We start from the raw sequence: 11,041 nt of genomic DNA, 5'->3' as shown, positions 1-11,041 counted from the left end.
CTGTTTAGCCGGGGGGGGGGGGGTGCGCTCTGCAACTTACCTGGCTGCTGCTTGCTCTGACTGAGGGCTGCTGGGAGCAGGGGGTGGATCTTTACTGATGGGCTCCTGCAGGAAATCACCCCTGAATCTATCTAGGGAGGAAGTTCCAACGTTTTGGTGCCATCACCAAGAAAGCCCTTTTTCAGGGGGGCACCCATCTAGCTTCAGATGGTGGGGCTGCTGAAGCTAAAGTAATAAACAACAAGAGACTACTCTAAATTCTTTCATGAAATAGTGTCCAAAGGACCTATTGTAGGGCTATCTTTCAGCTATAATCCTGCAGAGTGCAAGGGGTTGGACTAGATGACCTGCAAGGTCCCTTCCAACTGTAACATTCTATGACTCTATGACCTCAAAGTCCGCAAACAAGGCAGAGGGTGTCCCAAAGAACAAAGAAACTTCTGCAGCCAAAAGACATCCTTCCCACGTATGCCAGGCGTTTCAAAACACTCTTCCTCAGTTACACGGCTGAAAAATGGAAAAGCAGGTTGCTATCCAGTAACTGCTGATCTTCGAGTGGTAATCTGAGAGAACCGGGTTTGATTCCCCACTCCTCCACTTGCACCTGGCTGGATGACCTTGGGCAAGCCGTAGTTCTGATAAGAGCTGTTCTTGAAAAAAAGCAGTTTCTGTCAAGAGTTTTCTCAGCCCCACCTACCTCACAGGGTGTCTGTTGTGGGGAGGGGAAGGGAAAGGAGTTTGTAAGCCACTCTGAGACTCCTCTGGGTAGTGAAGGGCGGGGTACAAATCCAATCTCTTCTTCTTAGCAATTCATTGGTGTTTCCGTAGTCCCAGTTCAAGTGTTCTGAATGTTTTGCACCTGTTATCTCAGTAAGCTTCACAACAGCCTTCTGCATTAGGTTAGTGGTACGACTGCAGACAGTGGTTTGAGGCTGAAACGTCATGAATTCGTGGCGGAGATGAGGTTTAATCTTGGGGGCTTCCTGGGTTTAGTCTTTTAGCTACCTGGGGCAAACCTAGACAGCATAAGAAAAAGTAGAGACGTCACCCTGCCAACAAAAGTCTGTATGGTCAAAGCAATGGTATTCCCAGTAGTACTCTATGGCTGTGAGAGCGCCGAAGAATAGATTCTTTTGAACTATGGTGCTGGAGAAGACTCTTGAGAGTCCCTTGGACTGCAAGGAGATCAAATCAGTCAATCCCAAAAGAAATCAACCCTGACTGTTCCCTGGAAGGCCAGATAATGAAACTGAAGCTCAAAGACTTTGGCCACCCAATGAGAAGGGAGCACTCCCTGGAGAAGAAGACCCTGATGCTGGGAAAGACAGAAGGTCAAAGAAGACGGGGACGGCAAAGGATGAGATGGTTAGACAGTGTTATCGATGCAACGAACATGAAGTTGAGCAAACTCCGGAGCATGATGGAAGACAGGAGGGCCTGGCGTGATGTGGTCCATGGGGTCGCAAAGAGTCGGACTTGACCGTGTGACTGAACAACAACAACAACATAGCCACATGACCCTCTTGATGGTGGCTGTCCTGCATCTTCTCAAGCCATTCCAGCAACAATCCCATAGAGGGCCCGTTCCAAGTTTTGGGAGCCCCTGGTTACATAGTTCATGGTGGGGAGCCTCCTCCTCTGACCACCACCAGCCCCCGCGTGCCTGCCTCCCAAGCCTCCCACTTCCCCACCAGCCTTTGTTTCCTCTCTTCCCTCACTTATTTGTGAACGTTTCTACTGACCACAGGGCGGTGGTGCAGGCAGTACAACGCCTGCTAGTAACATCTGTAGCGAACAGCCTCAATGGCTGTTCGAATCCCCACCGCGGCCGGAGTGAGCTCCCGGCCCCCGTCCCAGCTCCCGCCAACCCAGCGGTTCGAAAGGTAACAAAACAAGTAGATAAATGGGTACCTGCCCTAGGTGGCAGGGGGCACCCACCTCCTGGTTCCGTGCCAGGAGTGTTGGCGGTGGCGGTGTCAATGGAGACGGCAGCGGCAGCAACAACAATGGCGGCGGAGTTCCTGGCGACCAGACCTGACGGAGGCGGAGTCACGGCGATGCAGGCGCAAGACGGCGCAGCACGGCAGGAGCCTGAAGGACGTACGCCGGAAGCTGCAGCCGGAAAGCAGTCGCACGCAGAAGAGGAAACATCGAGCCTCCGGAGGTGGTCGCCGGCTACCCAAAGACGCCAGCATAATACTCGTAGCCCGCCGAAGAAGAGAGAATGCGCCGCCAAAGGGTGTCGGTAGGTTGTCCCCCCCCACACCCTGAAAATGTGTGGCCCTAGGTAGGTTAACGACTACTATACTAGTAGTACTCTGTAAACCGCTCTGAGACCCATTAGGAGTCATGGGCGGTATATAAATCCCATGTTAAAAAAAAAAATTGGGGGCAGGAACGCACAGGAACGGAGTTCTGGCTGGCATCAGAGTTGCCAACGCCCACTACAGCCAAAACCTCTGCATGTATGTCTACAAAGGGAAGGCCTGGAGAGCGACCCCCCACGGTGACTCCGAGGTGAGGGGGCCTGGAAGGATCGGGGAGGCATTTAAATGCCTCCCCAGGCCTGTCCAAGGGACAGCTTCCCCGGGCAAGCCAAGGGAAGGCACGGGGTGTCGTCTAATATGCTGATGGGCCGTACTGTCAGGGTGTGGCCTAATATGCTCATGTGTTTCTGCTGTTGGGTGTGGCCTATTATGCTAATGAGTTCCTGCTGGGCTTTTTCTACAAAAAAAAAGAGCCCTGACTGACCATATGTCCTGATGGTGTTGGTAGTGCGTACATGTAGGAACACCACCACTGTGTGCCCACCAGGAGTGCCGCAAATGGATTCCATTTGAGATATGAGCTGTGCTTAGACTATCATGGAAATCTGGTTCCATTTTTCAGGCGTGTAACTGAGGAAGAGTGCTGCCAAGGTATGCTGACGCCAGCCATGGTCCCACACTTTGGCAGATCTTTTGCATTCTAGCAGCCGATAAGAACACAAGAAAATAAGAGAAGACCAATGTTGGATCAGGCCATTGCCCCATCCGGTCCAACACTCTGTCACATGGTGGCCAAAAAGACCAGGTGCCATCAGGAGGTCCAGCAGTGGGGCCAGGACTTCAGAAGCCCTCCCACCGTTGCCCCTCCCCCCAAGCACCAAGAATACAGAGCATCACTTGCCCCAGAGTTCCTATCTATACCTGGTGGCTAATAGCCACGGATGGACCTCTGCTCCATATGCTTATCCAATTCCCCCTTGAAGCCGTCCATGCTTGTAGCCACCGCCACCTCCTGTGGCAGTGAATTCCATGTGCTCATCACTCCTTGGGTGAAGAAGTACTTCCTTTTATCCGTTCTAACCCGACTGCTCAGCAACTTCATGGAGTGCCCACAAGTTCTTGTATCACGAGAAAGGGAGAAAAGGACTTTTTTCTCGACCTGCTCTATCCCATATGTTCCTCTGGGCGCAAGCTGTGTTCCCCACCCCACCCCCTGGTCCGTGCCTTGCTTTCCTGTCATGCACGGCTGTCTCAGCCCCTCAGTTTTCTTCTCTCCCTTTTACGGATGCGGTTTGTGCTTCTGCTACTTACAGGCCAGCCTCCGCTGCCACGTCGACAGTTATTATTCAGATAAACGCATGCCCCCAACCGTTTCCAATACTGGTTATTTGAGAACAAGGGGAGAGATTTGCTCTCTGTTATAATAGCTTTCGGGTGCTGGGAGCAGAAGTGATATCCACGTTCGGGGAGCTTAAACCGCCAGCTGCGGACTCTTTCCTGCCACGTGGCATTAATTGTTTTGCAAATGACAGCACTTAAGGACTTAGTCTTGCTTTCGGTCCCAGCTGCGTGACGAAGACATCGCTGCTGTTTCATCTGCTCTCCTACTTGGCGTACAAGCCTGCACAAAGTAAGAGGCCTGCTGTTCAATCTGAAAACGTCGCTGTCCTGTGGTGTTCTTATCTTTCAGCTAGGATGCGGTTCGGGGATGTCTCGTGTCAGGTTTTATTTCTGCTCAGTGATCTGCCGAATGTATTCGGCTGCTCCCGAAAAATCAAAACCAAAGAGTGGGCATCCAACCCGGTTCTCCCAGGTTAGAGTCCACGCTCCTAACCACTACACCAAACTGGCTCTCAGGGTAGCTGACCTGAAAAACACGGTGGGACTCGGTGAAGACAGAAGAAGCCAAGAGTAGCTCTCAAAGAGTCCCAGTGGCTTGGGAGTGGTCTCTCACGACTTGCTTAAATCCTTGTCCTTCATGGTTCTCTGATCCAGAAGAGATTATATAATACAAGTGGGGACCAGTGATACTCGCCGGGGAGGGGGGGAATCCCTAAGAATGCAAGAGAATCCATGTTGGATCAGGCCAACGGCTCATCCAGTGCAACACTCTGTCACACAGTGCCCAAAACCCAGATTCCATCAGAGGTCCACCAACGGGGCCAGAACTCCAGAAGCCCTCCCACTATTGCCCCCCAAGCACCAAGAATACAGAGCATCTCTGCCCTAGACAGAGTGTTACATACGAACATAAGAGGAACCATAAGAAGCCAGTGGCCCCCTCCAGTCCCACACTCTGTGACACACAGTGGCCAAAAATACCAGGTGCCATCAGGCGGTCCACCAGTGGGGCCAGAACTCCAGAAGCCCTCCCACTCTTGCCCCCCAAGCACCAGGAATACAGAGCATCACTGCCCCAAACAGAGTGTTCCATCTACACCTTGTGGCTAATAGCTCTAATCCTCTCTTGAAGCTGAATCCATCATTGTCGATTCCCTCCTCAGGGCTCAGTGGAGGGGCCAGGAGACTTGTTGGGGGAGTCCTGTATCCCCCGCTTACTGAGGCTGATGAGGGGTCAGGCCCCACCACCTACAACTCAGCCTGCAGCGGCTGCCAGCATCTTTCCCCACTGCGCCCAGGTAAACAATGGCTGGAGTCTGCCACTTTAAACCACTGCACCAAAGGGAACAGAGCAACACAGTGGTCTGTTTCCCAGCTTTTCCCTTGACCTGTCTCCCGCCCTATTTTATTTTTTTAAAGTAACGTGATTTTGTACAATCGTCCATAAAATACACGGTGACCATTTATCATGAGCCATCCCCTTCAGATCTTTTTTTAAAAAATATTTTGCTTATTTCTTTTTTGAAAAAGCGTATTCCATCTATTTTATACATAGGTAAAGGTTCCCTTGCTTGAAAGCCAGTCGGATCCGACTCTAGGGTTGCGGTGCTCATCTCTGTTTCCAAGCCGAAAAGCCAGCGCTGTCCGAAGACGTTTCCGTGGTCATGTGGCCCGCATGACTAAACACCAAGGCGCACGGAACGCTGTTACCTTCCCACCGAAGGGGTACCTATTTATCTACTTGCAATTTCTTGCTTTCGAACTGCTAGGTTGGCAGGAGCTGGAACTAGAGACGGGAGCTCACTCCGTCATGCGGCACACTCGGGTCTCGAACTGCTGAACTACGGACCTTCCACAACCTGCAGTTCAGCATCTTAACCACTTGGGCCACCGCCGCTAACATTCTAACATTCACAGATGTCTCTACAAGATAATAAATTTCATGGACGTGAAAACAGACATATAAAATGATACTATTCGCTGTTCTACGCATACATGTATATCATTTTTTATACCCTCCTCTTCCCCACAAAAGGATCAGACTTCATTCCTGCAGCGTTCACCCTACGATAACCATCTTCAAGTACCTGAAGGGCTGTCATATTATAGAGGATGGTGTGGAGTTGTTTTCTGTTGCCTCAGAAGGTCGGACCAGAACCAACGGGTTGAAATTAAATCAGAATATGACACCAAACAAGATAGCAAATATAAGCAGTAATTTATCAAACAGATGTTGGAAATGTAAGAAAGTAGAAGGTTCTTTTTGCCATATGTGGTGAACATGTGAAAAAGCAAAAGGTTTCTGGGCCGAGGTCCATTCAGAGATGGAAAAAATTATGACAAAAAAAAAAAGAAATGGACAAAATGACAAGAAAGCTCAAAAATCAAGAAGCAGAAGACTTTTTTTGCAGATTGGAAGGACTTTAAAGATTATATGGAGAAATATTGGGACGTTAAAAACAATTTATTTTGCTTAGACAATTATTAAGACTGAGAACTATCTAGATTAAACGTATATATAGATCTATAGATAAAGAGATACGGTACCTGTAATAAATATATAATATTAAAGAATTGGGAAAGGGGTTGACCTAAGGGGGAATGAGAAGTTTGAGCACTGCGGGAAGTCGGGGGGGGGGGTATAGGGAAGAAAAAAGGATATGGGATTACTTGTTACATGAATTATAAGTTTACCTATTGTGATATCCTAATAATGGGGTTTTTTAAAAAAAAGAAATTAAATCAGAAGAGCTTTCAGCTAAACATTAGGAAGAACTGCCTGACAGTTCAAGTGGTTCCTCAGTAGAACAGGCTTCCTCGGGAGTTGGTGGGCTCTCCTCTCCATCTTGGGAGGTCTTCAAGCAGAGGCTAGATGGCCATCTGACAGCTATGCAGATTCTGTTAACTTCGGCAGATCATGAGAGGGAGGGCAGGAGGGGTTGCCTCAGTGCTCAGTTCTTGTGGCCCTTTCTTACACGCCCAGGGAAATGCCGATCGCCACTTTGGGGGGGTCAGGAAGCAATTTTTCTCCAGGCCAGTTTGGCCGGGGAACCTGGAGGTTTTTTGTCTTCTGGGCGTGGAACAGCGGTCACTGGGGGTGTGGAGGGGGGAGGTATTTGTGAATTTCCTGCATTGTGCAGGGGGTTGGACTAGATGACCCTTGAAGGTCCCTCCCAACTCTATGATTCTTGTTACTGCTACATTCTACAAGTCAGGTTTTTATTGTGTTTTAAGCAGGGGTCATTTCGTAGAAAAAGAGGTGCAGGAGCTCATTAGCATAACTTATTTGCATATGCCACACCCCCTGACATCACCAGAAGTGTGTCAGAAGGCAACACCCAATGCTCAGGCTCCACTGGACTGTTTTGGATTGCTAGCTATTGGGGGGGGGGAACGTGCAGATCTGTCCTCACAGAGGAGGGAGAGCTTGTACCTGAATAGAACTTGGTCTTAAAGGTGCCACTGGACTGTTTTGGGCCGGGGGGGGGGGGCTCTGCAGCTTACCTGGCTGCTTCTTGCTCTGACTGAGGGCTGCTGGGAGCAGGGGGCGGGGCTTGTTGCATGTTCCCACCCCCTGGGCTCTTTACTGCCGGAGCTCTGCTCCTGTGCGCTCCTGCAGGAAATGACCCCTGGTTTTAAGCTATATCAAGACGAAACAAAACTGCAAGTGCACTCCTCTAATTCTCCTGCCATACGTATATTCCACTGCCATACCATACAGCAGCAAACTCCCCGTCGCCCCGAAACCAAACTACATTTGAGTTACTGTACCTGTGCCGTGGTATGTGTAGTTAACATTTGGACACCCCATCGAAACGCTAACAAATATTGAGGCTGGAGCATTTATTGATAAAAGTTTCCCTCTAGCCCAAGCTCCACAAAGTGAAACAGTCACTGCATATCCAAGCGAATACAGACATAAAGGTGAAAAATTCAGAATCTGACACGAATAAGAGAAGAACTGTGCAGGCGTAGGAACTCACACGTATAACACACACACACACACCTTTACAGCAAGGAAAATGGCCGCCTGTGGTGGTTCTTTGGTGTTCCAAAGGCTTTCAGACATTTCCCAGCAGGCCCCTGTGGGCGGCTGAAGCAGGTGACCCTGTTCTTTGTAACTTTACTTCCATGGCGGGAAACGTTTCCCCTCCCCAATGCATGTCACAAAAGACTCAGAAGGAAGGCCAGGAGAGAGCTGGAAGATTCCCTCCCATACCCTCAGAAGCATGGTGGGTGGTCCCAAATGGACATGTCTCGGTCGTCAGGATCCTTGACGGCGTCGCAGGTTCCCCTTTTCTGAAGGGGTCCCCGCGGGTGCAGCGACAGGCGGGAGGCGAAGACTTTCTTTTCTGCTGCAAATGTTCCCCCTCAGCTCACTTCGAAGAACATGAAGTTCTGGGAAACGACAGGAGAGCAGACCATTATCCCTGTAGTTGTTCCACAAAGCTTGGACAGACGCATACCGTATTGCATTTTTGGGCCATTTTTCTTCCACGGAGGTCAGCTAGGGTCGCCAGCACAAGTCTGCCAACCGGTAGGAGACTCGGCAAAGATATCCGGCTGGCCACAGACTGGGGGAGCGCTCTGCCGAATGACATCCGTGCCCTGTCTGACCTACTAAAGTTTAGAGGGCACGTAAGGCAAAGATGTTCCGCCAGGCCTTCCCCTTTACATCTTTACATCTACCCAGCACCCTCCCCCTCCTCCCCCAAAACTGAATGCTAGATATGCCGTCTTGTTCTTAAAATGTTTTCAAATATTTATGCTGAATGCTTTTAACTTTGGAGTCCCCACTGGGAAGAAAAGTGGGATATACTAAACCAAAACTAACTAAGCTCTTTAAGTTTTATATGGATTGTTTCCTGAGGAGGTTTCCTGTTTCCTGAGGAGGTTCTGAGGAACCAGGAAACCTCCTCAGGAAACAATCCATATACAAAAGAACCTCCTCGGGAAAGCTCCTCCATTCGCATGTTCACAGCCTGGGGAACTCCTACAAGATAACGACTCAGACCTACCCCACTTTCCTGAGTAGATATAAATTACCTGCCTACCATTTTTCTTCTCACCTTGACACAGGAGGTTTCCTGTTTCCTGAGGAGGTTCTGAGGAAACAGGAAACCTCCTCAGGAAACAATCCTTATACAAAAGAACCTCCTCAGGAAAGCTCCTCCATTCGCATGTTTCACAGCCTGGGGGACTCCTACAAGACAATGACTCAGCCCTACCCCACTTTCCTGAGTAGATATAAATTACCTGCCTACCATTTTTCTTCTCACCTTGACACAGAGAGTACTCCACCTTTCTGTGTTATACCTCTGAGGATGCCAGTCACAGCTGCTGGCGAAACATCAGGTCCTACAATGCCAAGACCACGGCCACACAACCCGGAAAAATCTACAACAGCTAATGATAGTTACAAACTTTGGTTAAGAACATAAGAGAAGTCGTGTTGGATCAGGCCAGTGGCCCATCTAGTCCAAAACTCTGGAGCCAGGTGAGCCCTATCCCATCAGATCTTGGAAGCTAAGCAGGGTCGGTCCCGGGTAGTATTTGGAAGGGCAACCTCCGAGGAATACCAGGGTTGTGACACAGAGGCAGACAATGGGAAACCACCTCTGAAATGTCTCTTGCCTTAAAAACAAGTCTAGCTCACCACCTAGTGTTGCGTAATGCTAAACGAGCTTGACCTTCTGGCTGCCAGACAATCTTAGGATCTCCTGGCTATTCTACACACAGTGCCATGTGATGATAATTAATTCTCTGTTGTCACACAGTGGCCAAAACTCAGGTGCCGTCTGGAAGTCCACCAGCAGGGCCAGAACTTCAGAAGCCCTCCCCACGTTGTCCCGGGTTCAAATCCCAGCATCTCCAGTGAATAGACTCCAGCTCAGACCTTGCTCTGAGACCCTGGACAGCTGCTGCCAGTCTTAGTAGACAAACCTGACCTTGATAGACCCAGGGTCTGATTCGGTATAAGGCAACGTCATTTGTGTTTGGAGAGGGGTTGTGGTTCAGTCGCAGAGCATCTGCTTGGCATGCAGAAGGTCCCAGGTTCAATCCCTGGTTCATCTTCAGTTAGTAGGCTCAGGCAATATGTGATCTGATAGACCTCCGCCTGAGACCCTGGAGAGCTGCTGCCAGTCTGAGAGTAGACTATACTGACCTCGATGGAACAAGGGTCTGATTCGGCAAAAGACAGCTTCGTACACACAGTTTTCTCCATTCCTCATTTCTCGACACTATCTTTTCTGTCTTTGACTCTCCCGTATCCTAATCCACCACTATAACCCCTATACTACACTGGCTAAATAAATGCAGAATACAAAACCACTGGGGGTAAGGAGACCACTGAGCCTGTAGTTCCTGGTCTGAAAATTAAAGTGTTACCAGCCCAGAAAAGCATCCCGGTCTACACCTGATAATGAAGCTCAAGACGATGCATCCACCTGGACTGAATCGAGACCTAGGTTTCCTGTCTCATTACTAATGCTGATTTCTCCACGCCTATTACCCCTCTGTATATCTCACCGAAATCCAATCACGCCTGCTATTGTTATTCACCCGCTATTGTCATTTGCCTGCTAATGTCATTCGGCATCTGAAATCACTCCACTTTCCAATAAATAGGACAGATGGACTCCCATTCTAGCTATATCTGAAGAAGTGAGCAGTGACTCCTGAAAGCTCCTCCCCTGCCACATATTTTGTTAGTCTTTAAGGTGCTGCTGGACTCTTGCTCTTTTCTACTGTTATAGACAGCCTAAGACGGCTACCCATTTTGATCAGCCTACACCTGTGAAATGGTGGAGGAGATGCCAACTTTGAAGACGCACAACACGGCCATAATTGCGGCCTGCATTTGCAGGTAGCAGCCAGGAGAGGGCACCACGGCACCATTGTCGGCAGAAACATCTGTTGATGATGCCAGGGGTGGCTCAAGCAAGGCCTTTGTCCTTCTAGTATAGGAACAATTTGGGAAAGGACTGCAAATGAAAGCACCCAATGGTCACAAAGCCATTACATTAATTTCTTGCACAGTCCCATGGGGAAGACGGTCTAGAGTTCGGATCATCCCATCCTTAAAATTACATCACAGAGCTGGAAACACATGAAGAAGAAGACGACGAGGAGGAGGAGTTTGGATTTATACCCCGCCCTTCACTGCCCGAAGGTGTCTCAGAGCGGCTTACAGACTCCCTCCCCCTCCCCACAACAGACACCCTGTGAGGTAGGTGGGGCTGAGAGAGCTCTTGACAGAAACGGTTCTTTTTCAAGAACAGCTCTTATCAGAAATACGACTTGCCCAGGGTCATCCAGCAGCTGCATGTGGAGGAGTGGGGAATCAAACCCGGTTCTCCCAGATTGGAGTCTGCGCACTTAACCACTACACCAAATTTATGAGACCAAATTAAGTGAGATTCCTCTAATCA

The sequence above is a fragment of the Gekko japonicus genome, unplaced genomic scaffold (assembly GCF_001447785.1).
Source record: "Gekko japonicus isolate JY-2015 unplaced genomic scaffold, Gekko_japonicus_V1.1 scaffold3318, whole genome shotgun sequence".
NCBI lineage: Eukaryota > Metazoa > Chordata > Lepidosauria > Squamata > Gekkonidae > Gekko > Gekko japonicus.
The sequence above is the reverse complement of the archived record's forward strand: the minus strand, read 5'-3'. Positions refer to the sequence as shown.